Below are 23,644 nucleotides of genomic sequence, written 5' to 3' on the forward strand. Positions count from 1 at the left end.
CCAATGCTTCTTCATTACTGACCTGTCAAAGCCCAGTCATTGTCGTGAGGAGAGGCAAAAGACACATCATCAGAATGGATGGAGTCGCCAATGAGCAAGACTTCGACAAGTACGGCGAACCGAAGATGGAAGATGACGACGACGATGAAGTACCATGCACCACAAGAAGAAGTAGGACCACCCTACCTAAAGGACGTACATTCAAGAGAAGAACTAAAGGGGTTCCGGGGCTAAATTATTCAACCGCGAGAAAGAAGGGCAAGAAGATTGTGAAAAGATAGCTAAGATCGAATCACGGCGTGTCTGCCGCGTGTGTGTGTCAGTGGCAAGCTCAATTATTACATGCAACTAAATTATTACATGTATCACTTGATTTCAACCATGTCATCTAATTCTAAATCTTTGCAAAATGGTTTTATCACTCCATTTGCATTTTCCTTTTCTTTTATCTCAAATCTTAAATTATTACATGCAACTAAAAATCCAAAAAAATAAAAAAAGTTAGTAATGGCGCACCAGGAGAAGGTGCGCCATTACTAGCACGGTGTTTATGGCGCACCCCTAAATGGTGCACCATTGATATAAATTTTTTTATGGCGCACCTTTGCTAACCCTCCCCCCACTAAAATATCCAAGACGACCGAGCCGGTCGTCCTTCTCCCCAGTCGGCATCTCGCCCCTCGCCTCTCGCCACTGCCGCCGACCCCCTCCACCACCACCGGCACCGGCACCGTACGGCATCCACCTCCACCTCCTCCTCCTCCATGGCCATGGCCTCCACCTCCTCGAGACCCTGCCACACCACCCCTTCAACAACAACAACGACAATCGCCCCACACGTCGTCCCCAAATAGCCATCGCCGGCGTCGACGCCCCCAAATCACCTGCGCCCGCCAGCCAGAGCCCACTGGTCGGTCTCCTCCACCACCATAACTTCTCCCTGCCGCGTCGTTCCTCTCCTCACCACCGTCATGCTATTCCTCTCCTCCTCCTGTGGTCGTCGCTGTCTAGGGTTTTGGTGGTGCTCACCTAGCCGCTGCGCCATTCCTCTCTCCTACACCACCGCACCTTTCTTCTCCTTTGAACCGTCACATCGCTCCTCTCCTTCTACCATGGTTGCCAACGGCTAGGGTTTCGGTGGTGCTTGCCTGCCCGCGTCGTCTCATCGTTGCTCCTCTCCCTGCCGCACCGTTCCTCTCAAATACACGCTCAACCACCATCACCGTCGGCTTCCAAAGGTAACAAAATGTTTTTTAAATTTGTCTCTTGTTCTTATTTTTTTCATTATTGACCTATTGTTGCTAATGTTGCTACTATTAATGTAGTTGTTCTTCCCTGAGCTCCTCTGCCATGTGGGTGCTGCTTGTCGTCGAGCTCCTCTGCTGCTGCACTGCTCTTCTTTGCGTCGGCTGGTGAGCTCTTCCTACTCTACTGGTGGTGGTTATTTTTATATGCACTTGTTGTTGATGGTGGTGGTGGTATGCTGCTGCTACTGCTACACTGTTAGTGTAGTGCTAATTAGTTGTTAATTAGCTAGTGTACTTCTAGTATTGCTGCTTGCTACTGCTTAGGTAGCTAATGTAGTCCTAATTAGCTAGTGTAGAGATGTAGTGTTGCTGCCTGCTACTATTGCTTATGTTGCTTCTTGATGTTGTTAAGGCTAGAACTTGTGCTGATGCTTGCTACTCAATTTAAGCTGTTAATTAGTTGCTGCCTCTTGCTACTGCTGCTACTGGTTATGCACTGAAATTTACTGAATCTATCTGGTGCAAGTTCCCCAGAATTTCAGGGGCGCCACAACTGAACTGAGGCTCCTTCAGTTCAATATTTTGTGCAGGGACAAATAGTTACCCCTTTCTCCTGAAACGTTGATTAATTTCCGTTTCGGTTGAGAATGGGGCACTCCTAGGTCAAGAAAATTAGCAAAGGTCATGCCCAATATTCTTGACCTAGAAGGTGCCCGATTCTCAACCGAAACAAAAATTAATCAACATTTATAGACAATGTTATTTATACAAAGCAAATATTTCTAAGTGGATTTTATAGTTTTCCCTTAAGTTGAAATGCAAACTATTTTTTCTTCCTGCAGCAAGAGCAATAGTGCACTTAGTAGGATAGAAAATATATAACATGCAATAGTGCACTTAGTAGGATAGCAATAGTGCACTTGGAACTATCTTTTGGGTAAAGGGGTGTTTATAACCTGTAATGTGAAAATATATAGGATAGAGGAATACATACTACCCTGATCTCATCCAATAACTCTATTAGCCTTTTTTCCTATTTAGAGCGAACATGGCCGACAACGATGAGGCTGGCGGTTCGGGCAAGCCATTCTGGGAGCAGTACCAGGAGATGGAGGAAGAACCTCACTGCTATGAGGACGCCGCGGAAGACACCGATCCCGACTACACATCCCCTAGTGGCGTCGGGGATGACACCACTGATGGTGCCGCCGGGGATGCCACCACTGATGATGGCAGCGAACGCACAGATGGCAGCCAACCAAAGAGGCAACGGAAGGACCGGCGCCCGAACTTACTCGGAACCGTCAAGGAGGAATTTACTGAAGTGTCCTCCAGTGGGCATCCAACGACGCCCAAAGAATTAGTCAGTGGGTACGCGGGACAACTCAGGTGTATTCTCTGGAGCACCGTCTCGATCAACACCGAGAACCTAAGGCATCTTGACCGAGGGAATTTGCGCAACCTCCTCTTCACGAAGCTGCACGAACGATACAAGTTCCCCGCTGGCTTCGCAAACACACGCCTCTCAGGGAATAAAGTGAACAGTGCTGCCCTCACGAAGATGAGCATGACCCTGGCTACTTGGAGAGCCGCGGTGAAGAGAAGGATTCTAAGTGGTGATAGTTATGAGAAGATCAAGGAGACAAATCCTTCAATCAGCGAAGCTGACTACCTGGAGTTCAAGATCAAGTGCAAGAGCAACGCATCCGCGGAATCAAGTCAGTGGGGGAAAGATATGCGGGACTTGAACTTTGGGGTCCACAAACTCGGTCCCGGCAGTTACAGAGTGGCGGACCCTAAATGGGACAAGTTGTACGCGGAGCGTGCCGAGCAAGGCCTACCACCCCTCTTCGATAAATACCATGAAAAGCAGACCAGGAACTATGTCAGGGCCCGGTACAAGGTGGTCCCGGTAACAAAGGAGCTTACCAAAGATCCAAAGGTGAAGGCGCTTGAGCTTGTTTTGGTAAGGAATACACCCCTGCGTAATTAGCTCCATATGGTTGCATTCTAATTAATGAAGCCAAATTTCTAAATGGTTCATGTTCCTTCCGCAGGAAACTGAAAGCAGTAGCGCGGGGTCTCAGAGCTCCCCGTCTGCCCCTTGGGACACCACTTTAAATAGGGCGTTGAACATAATGAAACACAAGGATAAGTTCAGTAAGCCGTCGTCAGCTGGTCGTGTGGCCGGCAAAGGCTTGTCCACGAAATGGTCGGAATACTATAAGGCTGGGTGAAAGGAGAGAAAGACCAGCTTGGAAAGCTAGGAGCGCGAGGTTAAAGAACTCAAGGCACAAGTGGCGCAGATTCCGGAGATAGTCCAAGAGCAAGTGCGAGACCAACTCGGAGCGACGATCATCGCCATTATGCCTTGCTTGCTTGAGGGGCTGTGGGGGTGGATTGCGGGCGACCAATAGGGGCCGCCCCCAATTCCCAACTTCACGGGCAGCAACTCGCACAACGCGTCGGCATTGGTGTCTCCGGCGGAGGCGGCATTGGTGTCTCCGGCGCCGGCGCCAGCATTGGAGCTTAATGCACCCGTGTGTGGGAAGAATACGCCGGCTGGAACCTCGGCAGCAAGCGGCCCCTGCGTAACTTGCACGCCCGCCGTTGGCGGTGCCTCGACATTAGCCAAGCTCAACGCCATCACGGTAACTAAGCCTCGGCCGATGACTTCATCCCCTTGCCTTTGACTGGGCATCCCTGATGCCCTACATGTTTTTGCAGGGCGCCGCCAACGTTCCATGCACTCTCCTGCACTTCGTGGAGGGCGAGTTGATCGATGTCACCAAGGCCAAAATCGTTGAATCGGGCAACCGCGTGTTCCACGGTAATCCGATGCCACCCGTCGTGTATAGGGTTCAACTGGTTCGGGTGCTGCGGGGCTGCGACGACTTGTTACCTCCATATCGACCTCCTGGGGCCAACGAACATGATGTGATGACCCTCAGAGCCTGCTTAAGTAGGCCCATGCTTTGGCCAAAGAGCCAGATTCGTTTGGGGGCGGGGGACACCATCCCATAGACAACATCGCCAGTCGTGCCGGCGCCAAGCCATGGCAAGACCGCCGCAACGCTACCGCCGTCAGCTGATCCGGACATGCATATGGCATAGGATCCGGACGATGATGACGGTACATTTCCAACGTCGATAAGTACATGAACGAACACGGGTACGGTGATGAATTCTTGGGGCCTCCTTCTCAAGAACCCAACCTTGCAAAAGATGACCGCGATCTAGCTGGTACCGCGGAGAAACCCAATTGCAACAGGCGCCATCTGGCGTTCAGTTCTCAGGAGACGCCTCCAGCTGCCGCCTTCACCGAGACTCAAATAGCCGAGGTGCGAAATATTATCAGCCCTAACACACTCAAGAAGGTGGTCTCTGAGCAGAACTCGATCCCATTACAACAGAAGAAGCATAAGGGACAGAAAAGAAAAAATAACAAGGGTGCGAGCCAGCCGGCACCGAGTACGATCCGTGCTCAGGACGGGCCACCAATATCTAAGGATATCTCGAGGAGGGTGCATGTGGTGGGTAGGCCGATGCTACCGACTAATCTGCTCAATGCTGCAACCGGTGTTATGTAGAGTCTGCATGACAGTGTTCTTTCTATGGAGAAGCGGCGTCTCTCCGAGAATGATGTGGCATACCCATTTTTCGTGGCCAGGGTGCGAGAGGGCAAGGGATTTGTCGATAGCACCATCGGGCATATGATCGTCCTGCGGTTTGATGACATCTTCACTATGTTTAACCTTCATCCGCTGCACTACACCTTCATTCGGCTATTTTCGCTCAGTATGGAGATGCGGATCATTAGAGACAAGACCCCGGACATCGTGATAGTCGACCCCTTCTACATGCATGCCAAGATCTTGGGCAGCGCTGGGGACCAGCAAGTCACAAGTTCATACCTCGAAGGCGTCATTCTGGCGAACCCAGATAAGGATAACTTCCTTGTTCCTTACTTTTCCGAGTAAGTCATCCCCTCACCGCCCCGTAACATATGATTTCTTAGATTTTGATCGTTCTTTTTTTTCCAATATTCCGTGTTTTGTGCAGTGACACACATTGCACACTCATCCTCTTAAGCCCGAAATATTCCATGGCCACGTATTTCAACTTGGACCGTCAGTCGAAGAAAGACTACACAAATATGAAGAAAGTTCTTGATGATGCTCTCCCCGGCTATGCCAAATCTGGAGGCACCTTCAGGAGGCCAATTTGTAGGTACGGCAAGCACGCGTTCACCCATGTAACGATGTTCCCCTGCATCAAGCAGCCGCCTGGCAGTCAGAAGGATGCCTACTATGCCCTCCATCACATGCGGGCAATCGTACGGGACCATAATCACCTTATGCTACCAAATAATCTCAAAGAATGGGCTACACGCTTGTCGGCAATCCAGGACGAGGACATCAGACAAGAATTCTTTCGCATCCAGCCGGAGTTTGCGGAAATCATCTATCAAGATGTCCTTCATACCTCGGGGCAGTTCTACCTCAAATATCAACCGTCCAAAAGTGAAATAGAAGCAATGCTACAAATGCAAGCTGACAACGACCGCACATTCATGACCATCACGAAAGACGACAGCTTCATCCATGCTCCGCTCCCTGAGTCGAGTTGAAAGTATTGATGCTATGTAGTTCTGAAATATCGATTAGCTCATGTTGTAATTAAACTTTAATACTTGTATGTCTCTTTAGTTTGGACAATTGTTCAACTTACATGTAATCGATGCTATTTATTAGTAGGACCATGAATCGTGCTATTAATGTGTTGCTTTTATCTTCCGATCCTTTTGTTGCATACTTATATATTGCTTATATATTATCTTTGAATTGCTACTAACGTTTTGTTTGTCTAGTGCATAGAGATGCCATCGTATGTCGTGTACAAGGGTGAGGTTCCCGGAGTCTATGATGACTAGGAGGAGTGTCGGAGACAGGTGCACCGTTTCAGTGGTAACAGTTACAAAGGGTACACCAGTAGGGCGGAGGCAGAAGCTAGATATGCGCGCTATCTAGCGGGAGAGAGAGGAGGGAGCGGAGGAGGAACCGAATGAAGATCAGTTTCATCGCGATGCTACTCATCGTGACCGCAACCCTCTTCTATGTGATGGTAGTTTAGATATCGAATTGTAATGTGAAGACAAACTCGCTACTCGCGGTCTCGAGACTTGTAATGTTCTAACTTTGTTCGGTATTTTGAATTCAGAGACTAATATGATGAATTGTATTCGGAGACTAATCTTCTATTGTATTCGATAAATCTGTTGTTTATACATTGTGCTATCTATATTCTGTGTTGTAATGTATTTTGTAACCTGTGCAAATATCAGAAAAGCAAAAAAATAATTCCTAATATTCATAGTAGTGGTGCACAAAAATAAAAACACTAGTGGCGCGTTATCTAAAAGTGCACCATTAGTAACCTAGAGCATAAGGTACACATGGCCCCTTGGAGTAACAGCTGTGGCGCACTTCTGGGCCTAGTAATGGCGCCATTAGTGTCTGGGATAGTAATGGCGCACCAGCTGGTGTGCCACTATTATGTAGATTAACAGTGGCACACCAGGCGTGCGCCATTACTATTTATAGTAGTGGCGTGATAATAGTGGCGCACCTATAGTGCACCATTAATAGCCAAAATAGGTGCGCCACTAACAGGCTTTTTTCTAATAGTGCTAGCGGAATACGTACAGAAAAAACTAAGGCAACATACACGTGTATGATTGGGAAACTAAGATGGCATTGCAACAGAGCACTAGAACAACACTTCAATGTAAAAAAACATGGTATGGTAGACATATGGAGTACATACTGATGAATAACAATGCATAAGATATTTAGAAGCATGATGTCCAAATTAAGCAGATGGCATTGCGATAGAGTAGAATGACAGTACTTGAATTTGAAAACATGTTATCATGAATGGAATAGGTACTGAAAAACAGGAAGGCATGACATATTTACATGCATGATCAGCGTGCTAAGCACATGGCATTGCAACAGAGTAGATACACTCCAGGACATTATATGCATGTTGTACCCATATCATGGGCCAAGTTAGAGCAAGTACCTTATGGGGTGAAGAGGATTCAACATCTTTCTGAAAGTCTTCTAAAGAACTGCCTTTACATGTTCCATCATATTGGGTATCATTGACATCAAGTTTATTGGCCTTTACATTGCTCTGTGAGGTTCTTGTGGATATATCAGCGTGTGCAATTATATCTGACATGCATGGAAGACAACTGGTAGTTAGATTTATGTAATGAGTGCCTGTAGGAGATGACATAAATAGTAGGACTGGGGTTAACTAGCAGCAACAGGTCTCAAAAACTAAAGGGAGAACACAGATGAAAGCTACAGAATATGTATCGTTTGTACTCGGGATTGACTAGATGGCACACAAAAGTATTAAAGAACAACATAGGTAATACTAGAAGTGGTATAATCCTATAATCACCAGCCTGTGGAATAGCATTGGCTGATGGATGATAACTATGGAACAACGTTACCTAAAGAACAAGTATCTTAGCTGAACTATGGAACAACGTTAACTCCTGAACAAGACCTGTAAGAGATCAACATGAATATACAGTGAAATTTGATAATCTATTTTCCATGCTTAGATGAATAACTAAGACATAAATGTTGCACACAAGTAAGATGAGGGTACAACCTATCTGGCCGCCATCCATAGCAGTGAGCATCATGTGCTGACTTGTCGATGGCCCTGCAGTTGTTGTGGCTGTCCATGTCGGTCATGCGCATTCGATGCAGGGAACTGTTGAGTGGGGACTATAGCTCCCTTCTGGTGTATGCTTCCCCTGTTGGAGCAGCTGCGGTGAGTCGGAAGATGGTGTGGCTGAAGATACAAATAATGCATAATGTTAAGAACGACGCATCTCTTTGATCTGAAGAAATACACTAAGAGATCAACAGCAAGGTATGAGAGTGGTCACACGTCTGTTGACTGAAGACTAAATTGGGGTCACATGATTTTATTTTATTTTGGTACTGCCCGATCTACGCCGGATGGCTTGATGGCCGTCTTGTGCCTCCCGGCTGACACTGTTAGGAATCTTCCCCGAAGAACCAGTGACCAACGGCAGAGCAGCCTGCCTCCGCCGTTCGTGGCCCCGGCCCAAACCCCGCTCCTGCCCAACCGCACTGCCGTGGTTGCGCCGCCCCTGGGCCAATCCACAAAGACTCCCCGTCATCCAGATCCGGCGGTGGCAGTACCTTCAACCCACGCAACTCTAAGTTAGCCATCTAACCGCTGCTTCCGCGGCGAACTTGCGGCCTCGCACCCTTACGTTAGACACCAGCCAACCGTCAGCCTAGGAGCTCCTCCGCCTCGAGGGGTGTTGCTTCCCATTGGGAATGGATTGGCCTAGAATAAAAATTCAGACAACTAACGCCTAAATAAAGTGATTTGAGATGAGGGTGCGACCTATGTGGCGGCATGGTGAAGTAGGAAGGTCCAGCTGCCGAGTCAATGAGGCTGGCGCGGTTGCGGTGGCGACCGGCGGCAGGGAAACATCAATGTCGCGACGGTCGATGGCTATGGGGAAGCAGCGCCGGGACTCTGGACGGATCCGAAGTTGGAGCCGCTCCGGCGCCGTGAACAATGGCGGGGGTGAATCGGCTCCGATACGGTTCACGCGACCGTCGTCGAGGCAGCTCCAGCGGAGTAAGAGGCACACGACCCAATGCATGATGCCAAATGGACAGTGTCTCCGGCATTAGGGAGGAGGGCGGCTGTGAAATTGGTGCGGTGGGGGCGCCATGGAGGAGGGGCTAAGGTTTCGCGGCTCGGGAGAAGGGAGCTTCTGGGGAGAAGGTGATTTGGCACCCACGAGTTATGAATGGGGGGAATTGGGAGGGGAGTGGAACCATGTTTTACGGACGCATTTGTCTGAAATGTGAGGGTGAGTTACAGTTCTACCCCTGTCTTTAGGCTTCTCGGCTTGGGTCTGTGTACTGAGGGTCGGGGATAGTGGAGTAACTTTGCTTCTCCCCAAATAGTGGGCGGGAGTGATTTTGGGCGACGAGGGCGTGTTTTGAAATATAGTGGGCACGAGCGATTTCGGGCGAGGAAAGCGTGTTTTGAAAGAGTGGGCACGAGCTATTTTGGGCGAGGAGAGCGTGTTCTGCCGACCATGGTTTATGCATTATTCGGCACATGTCATTTCGGCCGAGGAGAAGGCGTGCTTGGATGAAGTTACAAACCTACTCTCAATGTACAACGAGCCAATTGATGTGTATCCCACATAGGACAGTAATTTCGCGTCTCCCATTTATTTGCTCGGGCAAATTCCACCGAGAAGAGGATGTTTAACGGTTCGTTCAAAATTTGGGAGAACGAGCATCCACGTCTACCTTACCAAGTCGACTCGAATCAAATTTTGAAATATTAACTTGGCACTTCTTTTTTAGATGGAGAGATGATGCTCGGGAGTAATGTGTTTTTACATGCTCGTTGCTAGCGATTTACTATATGCCAAATAGTTAACCCACTCAAAAACGGGAATCAAACCCAAAATGAAATATCTCAATTCAATGAAATAGCTCGTTCACCAGGTCAAAATAGTGAACTAAATCCAAAACTGAACACCTCAATCAAGTAGCATGTTGTACAGTATTATAGTACTCCATGAACATGTTGAAAGTCAAATTAATGAACTTGTTTGATATATGCATATATCCGTTCATGTGTGAATTGCAGACAACATGTTATCCAATTTAAATATTTGAATGCATGTTTATATCGAAACATGGTTTATATCAGTCTTTGATGCATAAAACGCGACCTCCCCCTCTCCCGGACTCCTGCTCTCTCTCTCTCTCCGACAATCTTAAATTCTGTCGCACACATCCAACACACAAACCTTGTTGGTCCCTCTCGCTTTCTCTCCATCTCTCTCTCTCTATCTCTCTTTGTGTGTGTGCGGGGGGGGGGGGTCTTTCTAGTTCGCATGCATATATACTCCATCTATTGGTCTCTCTCGCACACTATGTATGATTCTCTAGTCCAAGCTAGATATCTTGGGTGCACTCATCACACGCACACAAATTCCTTGGCTCGTTGCCCGTAACTCTCTCACGCACCACTCTGTCGTCTCGGAGCTTTCCCCCCTCTCTCTCAAACTCTCCAGCTACCTGGGTCACACATACACATGCATATCTCACTCGCACTCGGTAGGCCCATCTAAAACTCTATCTCTCTCCCTCGTTCTCTCTCCATCTCACACGCACACACACAATCTCATGCCTAGATAGCCAAGTATGATGGTCTCTCACTCAATTGTAGGCACACGCAGTCCCCCCTATATGTATATGACTAGCTAATCTTAGTCTCCATCACAAAGATGTGCATGGTCTATCTCGATTTCTCTCGAGGCATCTTTCTATCGCGCACGCACCTCCCTCGATCTCCCACACATATAGTCCCCTCACGATCTCGAGGGGATCTCTCTATCACAAACACACCCTCTCGTTCTCCCCATGCGCCCATATTCTCCATGTGTCCCTCTCGACCTTTGTTCCTTGTTGGCCAGACCTCTATTGGACATCTGCTATAGGGGTGTCTCTCTCCGTTGCAAACAATCACACACTAGCTATCTTTGTGTATCTCCTCGCCTCGCTTTTCTATCTCGGAGAAGCATGCATGAGATGTTCGCCTAAGAAACGAAAAAACACACACTCTTTCTCTAATTTATCGTTTGTTGTCACTTTCTCTTTCACACACATACTCTTTTTGCACACTTACTCATTCTCACGCACTTGATCTCTCTCGACTTAGGCACTCTCCTCGGTCCATAGAATATTGATTGATTGAAAAGTCAAACATCACAAAGTTTGACCATGTACGTGGAGAAAAACAATTGCTTCTAGAACGGCAAACATATACCATTAGATTCACCATGAGATGTATTTCCGTATGATGTATCTTTGGTATCGTAGATATAAATAGCATTTGCGTAAACCTGATCGAAGTTTCCAAAGTTCGACTTCTAAATTTTTTACATGCAGTGCATTATCGAGCGGATGGAATATCTCTTCCCCCCTCTAAGCTATCTGGCGCACCACTCAGCCTTATCGGGGCTCCTCAATCTCTCTCAAACTTCATATCTCCCTGGTTCACACATACACATGTTTCGCTCGTGCTATACATATAGACCCATCCAACACTCTCCGCCCTTGTTCTTTCTCTATGTGACACCCCCCCCTAATAAGTACCATAATCCCTCACTCCATCATATGCGCAAGCACTCCCCACCCCTAAGTATGATTATCTCTCACTAGCCATCAGGAACACACGTATTGTCTCCTTCTATCCATACATCTATCTCGATATCTCTCGGGGTATCTTCTATCACGCACACACCGTGTCACTCGATCTCCCACCCATGTAGTCCCATCATGATCTCTAGGGGATCTCTCTATGACAAACATATACTCTCTCCTCCCCTTGTTTGCATTTTCTCCGTACGTCTCTCTCGACCTCTCTCCCTTGTTTTTCAGACCCCTCTTGGCCACATGCTAGGGGTCTTGCTCTCTCGGTTGCAAACAACCACACACTATCTCCTCACCTTGTTTGCATAAGACACACACATTTTTTCTCAACTTTTATCGAGTGTTATCCATGTCTCTTTCACACACGCACACGCACTTTTTTCACTCAGTCTTTCTATTTCACTCTCTATCTCTAGTTAGGGACTCTCTCACGTCCATAAGCATATGGATGTTTTGAAAAGTCAAACCTCAGAAAAGTTTGACCAGGTATATGTGGAGAAAAACATTTACATCTAGAACGATCATTAGATTCATCACAACATGTACTTACTTCATACTATCATTTATCTTTGGTATTGTAGATATCGGTAATTTCTTTATAAACTTGGTCAAAGTTTCAAAAGTTTGACTTTTAAAAAAATGTTGGAACTACATTATCGAACAGAGGGAGTAGCTCTTTCTATCTCTCTCTGCTATCTCTCATGGGCCTCCCCTCTCACTCGAACACTCTATACTGACGGATTATATGCTCACTGTGTCAGCGTATAGCTCCGTGTATTGTTTAGTTGACCGGTCAACCAGTCCACATGCTGCCTTGTCAGCTCGTGTTCTGTATCTTCGTGTGCTGGCCCATGTGGCAGTGGGTGAAATTAAGTAAACTAGAGGCCCATCTGACACACGGTGAAGTAAACAAAGTTGAAACCACTCAGGGTAGCACCCCGCACGCTACTAAATTGAGGGCGCATTGAGGACACACTTCTTCCATTTGAAGGACGCACTCACGCACAATTCACCACTGCGCGGCGGCATGCATAGAAGGACGCACTCGCGCACACCCAGCACACAACACACACTAGCACACATGTACATCGGCGTCACCGCCGGTTGAGATGGATGGCAAGGCATCCAACAAGCGGAGGTGGGTCGAGCCAAAACCGCATCCGGCGAGCCTGAACTTCATCAGCAGCCTCCCCGACGACATGCTGCTTGTCATCATCGGCCTCCTGCCCACCAAATCTGACGTGCGAACCGCCCTGCTCTCCCGGCGGTGGCGCCCCCTCTGGCGCCACGTCCCCCTCAACTTGACCGTCGACAGCTACCTCTGCGACGAGGATTTCAAACGCATGGCCACAGTCTGCAAGATCCTTTCATCGCACCCTGGGCCAGCCAGACGCCTTGACATCCGCATGTTCAGTACCAACTGCAAGGTCCAACCCAAGTTTGACGAGTGGTTCTCATCCCCCGCCCTAGATCAGCTCGAGGAGCTCAGCTTTGTAGCTGGACGATGTCGCTCTCTGCCGCCGTCCGCGCTCTGCCTTGCGCCAACGCTACGCCGCGCCAGCTTCAGCTCCTGCTATCTTCCCCAGATTAATGTCGCGCCCGCCCTTCTTCTCCCTCAACTCAAGCAGCTCGACCTCTTCGACGTTGTCATCTCGAAGAAGGCTATGGAGCACCTGCTCCATAGCTGTACTGCGCTCGAGTACCTTCGTCTTGAGCAGATGCACGGGTTCATTAGCCTCCACATCGCCTCAACGAATCTCCGATGGATTTATGTGTCTTGCTGGCCCCGCAACAAGACATCAATTGGGAAGAGATCACTCCAGCTGTTCCATGTTATGGTCATTGAGAATGCGCCTTTCCTTGAGAGATTGCTTGTATCGGATCAAGAAGGTCCAACAAAAATCAGGGTCATTGATGCGCCAAAATTGACAGCGTTGTTGCACTCGTCTGCCAAATTCTCCGAGCTCTTTATTGGATCCGTAATCGTTCAGGTACAACACTTATCTTCTTCTCTGCCTTCTTGAAAGTCACATTTTTAAATTTCTTCTTGATGTATTTACGACCGTCTTCCAGAAAATGATTCCCACAAGCTTGACCCAGTCTATGCGCACAGTGAAGATCTTGGCAATAAAATCTGTCGGCCCCAATCTGGATCAAGTTGTTGGATTCCTTACATGCTTTCCGTGCACGGAGAAGCTACTCATCGAGGTGAAACTTCTTTCCTATTAGTAAATGGTAATCACAAGTAGCTCAATTTTTTTCGTAATTTTCCCAAATTACGATGACAAGTGTAGTGTTCAAAATTGCATCTATGCACTACACCGAAAGAAATGTTTTTAGTAGTTTTTCTCACGTGATCACCTGCATCATTTTTTGTTTTACTACTATAGTAGCATAGGCTAGTCATAGTGGAAAGTAATTTAGACTACTCCAGTAACTCTATGGTTACCATAAGAGCAAGTACTACCTCCGTCCTGGTTTACTCTTCCTATTTTGTAGTATCAAAATTGGACCATAGATTTAACTGACAAAATGTTAATGCATGTCACTAAGAACTATATCGTTGGATTCATATTTGAACATAATTTCAAATGGTGTAATTTTTAGTGACATGCATTGGCATTTTCTTACGTAAATCTATGGTCAAAATATTATACTAAATAAGAGGTAGAACAAAAGTGGGCTTTAACGGCCCTCCACTATGTAGGCCAAAACACATGCCAAATTCACTTGTGATGCATTTGGCATCGATGCCCCTCCATTGCTCACCTGGTGCCCCAATCTGGATAACCTACTTTGCTCCAGTGCCAAATTAACTCACGCAATGAAAAAACACTTGTGTGGGAGAGAGAGAGAGAGAGTACTGAGGCAATAAAAACACTTGTTTGGGAGAGTGAGAGGCTGGTGTAGTTAGTTTGATTGATTTGTTTATACATGTGGGTTTGTGTGAACTGTGGTGCCAACTATCTCACATCGCGAGAGCGGTGCCAAAATCTTTTGATTTGACATCGATGCGTATTATGTGGCATACTTTTGCGAAATATGGCATCGGCCACATAGTGGAAGGCAACAAATGCCCAAGCTCTTCACATACTCCTAGGTAAATGAGAGGAAAGAGAGAGAGAGAGTGAAAAAAAATATCACTATCCAGCCAACCCTATCGTATGAGCAAATGATATTGGTACCTCTTGATGACACGGCAATCTTATACAGCCAGCTACTCTAATATGTTCTCTTCTTTTGCAGATAAAAAAGACATGAAAGTGAAAAATGTGCTGCACTATAACAATCTCATCGAATGCCTTGATCTCCATCTTACAGAAATTGATTTGATTGACTACCAAGGCAGCACATCAGAGATTAAATTGGCCAGGTTCTTTGTTCTGGAGGCAAGTGGGCTTAAGGTAATGAGGTTTGGCTTTCTCTGGCGCAACAATGAATGGCGTGCTGATCACCGCAAGCGTCTAAGCCTAAATGACAAAGTCTCCGCAGAAGCTGAATTTATTTTTGAAACATCAAGTGGCCAGAGACTCGAAAACTTATTTGCCCATTAGTGTCAGGGTGGTGGATTTTAGTTTGTACGATAATGATGCATCCACCTAAAGTAACGAAAGTTCTTACGTAAACTTCCTAGTAATTCCCTCTTCGTAGGTGTAGCATTATTCCTAACATTTGTAATATCAGTTTGAAACTTGTAATATTGCCGTGTCCTATTCCTGCATTTTCAAAATCCTGCAAATCAAACAGGTCCTGAGTTGGTGATGATGTTGTGCCTGCCATCTTTCACCAATAGTTGTCGGATCTAGATCTGACGCATACAAACCAAACTTCTCCAGTTTTGCAAAAAAGATGCCCGCACTTGTTCCCTAGTTACAAACAACTCCTTATCTCTCACAATCAGCCTTATCTCCTCCCCACCACATCTACAAGGCCATGGAAAAATCTGGCGCGATGGTCACTGCCGGCGCCGTCCACCCCCCAATCTTGGTGTTCCGTGCAATGCACGGGCATCTACGCATGGGAAATTATGTCGAACATGGCTAGTTGTAAGCAGGCTAGGTCTACAGCCATGATGATAGTGACTGCAGATGGTGAGGCTGACTATGGTATGCCGAACACAGCGCCTATACTCAGGTGTCATCTCCGGCGTAGGGTCTTGTCACTTCACTGTGAGGAGCAGCACGTAATAGTTTGACCAACGGATAGTACAATGCTACTACATTGGTAGTACTACTACTAGTACTAGCACCACCATGCATCTGGATTTAGTAGTACTACCATGTCCATCTGGATTTAGTATTTGACTAGCAATATCTATAATGCATGTCACAAAAAATGTACTACTCCCTCTGTAAGTAAATAAATGGTGTATTGTTTTATTCCTATCGGCGAGATAACTTAATGTATTTTTGCTACTTAATAGGATTACATGCAATGAACTAACCACCGCATGTGATGTTTGGTAGTCTCAAGTCATTGAAAGCATGCAAGGCCCACATCTCTCATTGGTTGATATGTCACGAAATAAGAAACGAGGAGGGAGTTAATGTACCGTGCCTAAGTGTTTTAGGATTATTTGGTTTCGTAAGGTGACTTACACAACATTTTTGGTTACATGCATTAACATTTTATTAGTTAAATCAAAGGTCAAAACTTGGCGCAAAATGCAAAGGGGACCAATAAACCAGTAAACATCAAAGTTCTCTCGTTTGGCCCCAACTAGAGGTCCGGTGAGATGACTATACTGCACCGACACAGAGGGCGACGCAGCTTCATTGACTTACTGCACCTGCCTTTGGGTGTATGACACATGGGCCCAACGGGTGGATGGCCAACCTGTCATACAGCCAAAGGCAGGTGCAGTAGAGGGGCGAGGAGTAGATGGCCAACACGCACGTGAATTCAACGCAGTCTGCACTTCTCATATAAAGGCTCCCGCCAGTCCAATCTACGAAATCCTACACACCTACGCACCCAAGGGAAAGAGTGATCACTCCAATCGCAAGATCAGTTGACTAGATGCTAGACCCATGGAGGTGATGAGCGCGAGCATCAGCTGGCTGCGCCAGATGGTCGACGATGCCGGCCTGCGGCCCGGCACCGAGGAATGTCTCCAGGTAGTGCTTGAGGCCGCGAGGGCGAGGGGCCGCTCGGACGACAACTTCGTCTCCTTGTCTGACGAGGTCCTCATTGGCTTCCACGACAAGTTCACTATCGTCAAGAAGCTCGCGGACGACCTTGACGTACGCATCCAGCCCACGCGCCCAGGCTCTACGATGCCTGCCACCCTCAACGACCTCTATGGTGACAACCTCTTCGACGCACTGGTGGCCCTGCGACTGCCCACCGTCGCACCAGAGAATGTCCACCTCGAGGTCGCGCTCGCCGCGCAGCGCCTGGCGCAGCAAGACACTGCTACCTCTTGAGCATTGCGTTGGTTTTCCCCGAAGAGGAAGGGATGATGCAGCAAAGTAGCATAAGTATTTCCCTCAGTTTTTGAGAACCAAGGTATCAATCCAGTAGGAGGCTATGCACGAGTCCCTCGTACCTGCACAAAACAAATAAATCCTCGCAACCAACGCGAATAGGGGTTGTCAGTCCCTACACGGCCACTTACGAGAGTGAGATCTGATAGATATGATAAGATAATATTTTTTGTATTTTTGTGATAAAGATGCAAAGTAAAATAAAGGCAAAATAAAAAGCAAAGGAAATAACTAAGTAGTAGGAGATTAATATGATAAAGATAGACCCGGGGGCCATAGGTTTCACTAGTGGCTTCTCTCGAGAGCATAAGTATTCTATGGTGGGTGAACAAATTACCGTTGAGCAATTGACAGAATTGAGCATAGTTATGAGAATATCTAGGTATGATCATGTATATAGGCATCACGTCCGAGACAAGTACACCAACTCCTGCCTGCATGTACTACTATTAGTCCACTCATCGACCGCTATCCAGCATGCATCTAGAGTATTAAGTTAAAAACAGAGTAACACCTTAAGCAAGATGACATGATGTAGAGGGATAGACTCATGCAATATGATGAAAACCACATCTTTTTATCCTCGATGGCAACAATACAATACGTGCCTTGCTGCCCCTACAGTCACTGGAAAAAGGACAGCGCAAGATTGAACCCAAAGCTAAGCACTTCTCCCATTGCAAGAAAGATCTATCTAGTAGGCCAAACCAAACTGACAATTCGAAGAGCCTTGCAAAGATAACCAATCGTACATAAAAGAATTCAGAGAAGATTCAAATATTGTTCATAGATAGACTTGATCATAAACCCACAATTCATCGGTCTCAACAAACACACTGAAAAATAAGATTACATCGAATAGTTCTCCACAAGACAAGGGGAGAACATTGTATTGAGATCCAAAAAGAGAGAAGAAGCCATCTAGCTAATAACTATGGACCCGCAGGTCTGAGGTGAACTACTCACACTTCATCGGAAGGGTTATGGTGTTGATGTAGAAGCCCTCCGTGATCGATGCCCCCTCCGGCGAAGCTCCGGAACAGGCCCCAAGATGGGATCTCATGGATACAGAAAGTTGCGGCGGTGGAATTAGGGTTTTGGCTCCGTATCTGATCGTTTTGGGGTACGTAGGTATATATAGGAGGAAGGAGTACGTCGGTGGAGGGCGTGCCTGGGGGGGTAGGCACGCCCCCTACCTTGTGGCCTCCTCTTTTGTGTCTTGACGTAGGGTCCAAGTCTCCTGGGTCTTGTTTGTTGAGAAAATCACGTTTTCGAACGTTTCATTCCGTTTGGACTCCGTTTGGTATTCCTTTTCTTCGAAACCATAAAACAGGAAAAAAACATCAATTCTGTGCTGGGCCTCCGGTTAATAGGTTAGTCCCAAAAATAATATAAAAGTGGATAATAAAGCCCAATAATGTCCAAAATAGTAGATAATATTGCATGGAGCAATCAAAAATTATAGATATGTTGGAGACGTATGAAGCATCCCCAAGCTTAATTCCTACTTATCCTCGAGTAGGTAAATGATAAAAACAGAATTTTTGATCCGGAGTGCTACTTGGCATAATTTTAATGTAATTCTTCTTAATTGTGGTATGAATGTTCAGATCCAAAAGATTCAAGACAAAAGTTTAATATTGAAAAAATAATAATACTTCAAGCATACTAACAAAGCAATTATGTCTTCTCAAAATAACATGGCCAAAGAAAGTTATCCCTAAAAATCATATAGTCTGGCTATGCTCCATCTTCACCGCACAAAATATTTAAATCATGCACAACCCCGATGACAAGCCAAGCAATTGTTTCATACTTTTGGTGTTCTCTAACTTTTTCAATTTTCACGCAATACATGAGCGTGAGCCATGGACATAGCACTTATAGGTGGAATAGAATGGTGGTTGTGGAGAAGACAAAAAGGGAGAAAATAGTCTCACATCAACTAGGCATATCAACGGGCTATGGAGGTGCCCATCAATAGATATCAATGTGAGTGAGTAGGGATTGCCATGCAACGGATGCACTAGAGCTATAAGTGTATGAAATCTCAAAAAGAAACTAAGTGGGTGTGCGTCCAACTTGCTTGCTCATGAAGACCTAGGGTAATTTGAGGAAGCCCATCATTGGAATATACAAGCCAAGTTCTATAATGAAAAATTCCCACTACTATATGAAAGTGATGAAATGAGAGACTCTCTACTATGAATATCATGGTGCTACTTTGAAGCACAAGTGGGGCAAAACGATAGTAGCATTGTCCCATCTCTCTTTTTCTCTCATTTTTTTATTTGGGCCTTTTCTCCCCCTTTTTTATGGCCTCTTTTTATTTTTTTCCTTTTTTTAGTCCGGAGTCTCATCCCGACTTGTGGGGGAATCATAGTCTCCATCATCCTTTCCTCACTGGGACAATGCTCTAATAATGATTATCATCACACTTTTATTTTTCTTACAACTCAACAATTACAACTCGATACTTAGAACAAAATATGACTCTATATGAATGCCTCCGGCGGTGTACCGGGATATGCAATGACTCATGAGTGACATGTATGAAAGAGTTATGAATGGTGGCTTTGCCACAAATACTATGTCAACTACATGATCATGCTAAGCAATATGACAATGGTGAAGCGTGTCATAATAAACGGAACGGTGGAAAGTTGCATGGCAATATATCTCGGAATGGCTATGGAAATGCCATAATAGGTAGGTATGGTGGCTGTTTTGAGGAAGGTATATGGTGGGTGTATGATACCGGCGAAAGGTGTGCGGTATTAGAGAGGCTAGCAAAGGTGGAAGGGTGAGAGTGCGTATAATCCATGGACTCAACATTAGTCATAAAGAACTCACATACTTATTGCAAAAATCTACAAGTTATCAAAGCAAAGTATTACGCGCATGCTCCTAGGGGGATAGATTGGTAGGAAAAAACCATCGCTCGTCCCCGACCGCCACTCATAAGGAAGACAATCGAAAAATAAATCATGCTCCCACTTCATGACATAACGGTTCACCATACGTGCATGCTACAAGAATCACAAACTTTAACACAAGTATTTCTCAAATCCACAACTACTCAACTAGCACGACTTTAATATCACCATCTTTATATCTCGAAACAATTATCAAGCATCAAACTTCTCATAGTATTTATCGGTGTCGAAACCAGCGGATCTCGGGTAGGGGGTCCCGAACTGTGCGTCTAAGGCGGATGGTAACAGGAGGCAGGGGACACGATGTTTTGCCCAGGTTTGGGCCCTCTTGATGGAGGTAAAACCCTACGTCCTGCTCGATTTATTCTTGATGATATGAGTATTACAAGAGTTGATCTACCACGAGATCGGAGAGGCTAAACCCTAGAAGCTAGCCTATGGTATGATTGTATGTTGTCCTAGGGACTAAAACCCTCCGGTTTATATAGACACCGGAAGGGGTTAGGGTTACACAAGGTCGGTTACAAAGGAGGAGATATCCATATCTATACTGCCTAGCTTGCCTTCCATGCCAAGTAGAGTCCCATCCGGACACGAGATGAAGTCTTCAATCTTGTATCTTCATAGTCCAACAGTCCGGTCAAAGGATATAGTCCGGCTGTCCGGAGACCCCCTAATCCAGGACTCCCTCAGTAGCCCCTGAACCAGGCTTCAATGACGATGAGTCCGGCGCGCAGTGTTGTCTTCGACATTGCAAGGCGGGTTCCTCCTACGGATACACCATAGAAGAGTTCGAAAAAAAGGATAGTGTCCGACCCTGCAAAATAAGTTCCACATACCACCGTAGAGAGAATAATATTTCCACAAATCTAATCTGCTGACACGTTTTGGCAACATGACATCATGCCATGGCTCGGCGATTATTTGAACCGTTTTCTTTAACTAGCCAAGCACATAACACGAGGCAGTTTCTTGACACGTCTTGTCAAAGCAGAGATCGTGTCCCCCTTATTACGGGATTCTCATCAATACGGTCGTGGGTAACCCAACCGCGCCTAGGACGCCTAGATTTTAGGCAAGTCCCAAACGGCTACGAGGAGGACGCTTGATATTCACCGTCTTTATAAAGGGACAAGGCTTTTACTTTTTCCCTCCCGTGCTCAATCGAATCCTTCCCCCGCCTCGAGTTCTAACACCCAAAGCCCAGGTCAGGTGCTTCGGATCTCCAATCATGTCCAGATCCAGCCTCCAGGGCCGGTGGATGCCTTCCTCCGTCATGGAAGAGGATATCAAGAAGTTGAGGGAGGCAAGATACCTGACCGCCGAAGTTTCGCATTAGCTGCCTGCCCGAGGCCAGGTCGTCCCTACTCCTGAACCCAATGAAGACGTCGTGTTCATCTCCCACTTCCTCCGAGGACTAGGCCTCACTCTGGATCCCTTCGTTAGGGGTGTGATGTTCTATTACGGGCTTGATTTCCACGATCTAGCCCCGGATTCCTTTCTCCACATCTCGGCATTTATTGTCATATGTGAGGCTTTCCTCCGCATTATCCCTCACTTCAGCCTGTGGCTCAAGACCTTTGATGTGAAGCCGAAGACGGTTGAGGGGCAGCATGCAGTGTGCGGAGGGGCATTAATAAGCAAGATCGCTGGAGCTCCGTGGCCAAAGGGTTCCTTTCCAGAGGTGTCCGGATTATGGCAACGGGAGTGGTTCTACGTCATCGCTCCCTGAAGTGCCAAGTGGGTAGCTTCCCCCACCTTTCGCTCGGGCCCTCCACCACAACTGATGTCATCAATCAGCAGGGGGCTGAGCTGGGGTCCAGCCAAGGATGTGCCCATACTGCAGAGCCACATCCGAGATCTCTTCGAGGGAGATTTTAGTTTGGTTATGGTAGTGCAAGTCATGCTAGTTCGTCGAGTCTAGCCTTGCAAACACCGGCCCCTCCTCTTGTGGGAATTCTACCCAGAAGGATCGCGCGCTATTCAGAATTTCCTCGGCCTGACACACGTGGAAATGTACAAGTCGTTCTTCGGACCCCAAATAGAGTGTACGGACACCTCCGAGGACGTGGGCCTGAGCAGCAACTGCACCGTGGCCCAAGTAAGTAATCCTCTAGTCGAACACACTGTCTTTCATTTATCACGACATCATTCTGAAGAATTGTTTTTTGACCAGGACTGGATAACAAAGGCGAAGATGATCCGGTGTTCGGCCCCCCTTCCCGAAGGCTTGGACAATCTGGTGCTGGAAAAGATGCTCGAGCCAGCACCTTGCCCGGTGCCCTCAAAGGAAGATGAAGGGGGGAATAAAGAGGGCGAAAGCGGCCCTCCACCGCTACCCATTCCAACCGAGGGAACGAGCGCCTCCGTGAGGGAGGATAACCAAGGGAAGGAATCTGACATTCCCTCACCCCAGGGGAGGAAGAGGACTAGCTACCTCTGATGATCCGGAAACCAAGGTTTCCAAACGGGAGAAGGAAACTCCACCAGAGGATCCCGCCTCGGAGGGTGCTCTTGCCACACAAAGTCCGTGTAGGGATCAGCCCTCTAACGAGCTGTAAGTAATCAAAAAGTACTTAATAGTGAAGATATACTACCTTACTTCTGAGGAAGATAACAGAAGCATTTATCTTGCAGTTCGGATCTGAGCCCTTCTCAGCAGAGCTCGTCTTCGGGGGATCTTCTTCCGGAGATGATGGAGAGCGAAATGCCTCCCCCGGACTCCCCGGCTCAAGAAGCGGGCGACCTTGAAGTGTCATCACGGAGAGTTTCTCTGGATCCGGCAAGGCCAGAAGGTAATCCCATGGTCACCCGAAGCCCTCAGTATATGGCTCTTGAAGAGAGCAATCAAAAGAGTCCGGCACCATCTGGTATGCGGTCGGACGTACTGAAGGGTCTGCTAGAGCGAGCGACTATCTTAGAAGAGCACCATACATTAATGTGTATGGTGATTGAAAGGATTTCGTTCGCCGAAAATGGGTTGCATGAAGCCTTTATGAGTCTACTGACGGGCTTTGAGGTACGTGAAATGATATACATTTGTGATGGTACAGCACATTTTAGGTGTGCCCTGTGTAGATAGTAGCCCCTGAGACTCTGGTTGTCATCGAGAACGGCGGCGAACCGAGGATCATAGTCCCAGGTAATAACTAGACCGCCTTTATGTGCAGGTGTCTGAAGCTCCGTTGGCCAGCCGGACTGATGGGGTTGCCGAACTAAAGCGGCGACTGGATGCGGCGGATGCCGACATCGAGCTTGTTAACAAGAGGCTTGACGAGGCACAGGGTAGGTGATATTTATAGTGGATGTCACATAGTAAGAGCAGCGTGATGCCAGTATTTTTAATATGTTGTGATTGCAGATGGAGCTGCCACCGTGGAGGCCCTGCGGGCGGAGCTTGCCCGAGCCAAGGAGCAAGCAAGGAGTAGTAATGCGGCCGCTTTGAAGGTGGCCGAAGAGTTCAGAGCCGAGAAGGCCGCTCATAGCGAGACCAAAGAGAAAATGGCCAAAATGGCTGTGAAGTTAAAAGACACTGCCGGCCGCTACCAGTTTCTTGAAGAAGAAAACCGGGCGAAGGCTATGGACCTTGAAAAGGCCACAATGGCGACCAAAGACACCCGCTCTGCAATGAGAGCGAAGGAGGAACAGCGTGAAGCCGGGGACAT

The 23,644-nt window shown here is 47.0% G+C and overlaps 1 pseudogene; it reads left to right on the forward strand.

Annotated features, from left to right (window-relative positions):
• The first annotated feature begins 3,385 nt into the window (after positions 1-3,385).
• LOC147972713 (uncharacterized) lies at positions 3,386-5,877 on the forward strand (annotated as a pseudogene).
• Positions 5,878-23,644: the final 17,767 nt, after the last annotated feature.

Source organism: Triticum urartu, chromosome 5A (assembly GCF_056163025.1).
Source record: "Triticum urartu cultivar PI428250 chromosome 5A, HENAU_Tu73, whole genome shotgun sequence".
Taxonomy (NCBI): Eukaryota; Viridiplantae; Streptophyta; class Magnoliopsida; order Poales; family Poaceae; genus Triticum; species Triticum urartu.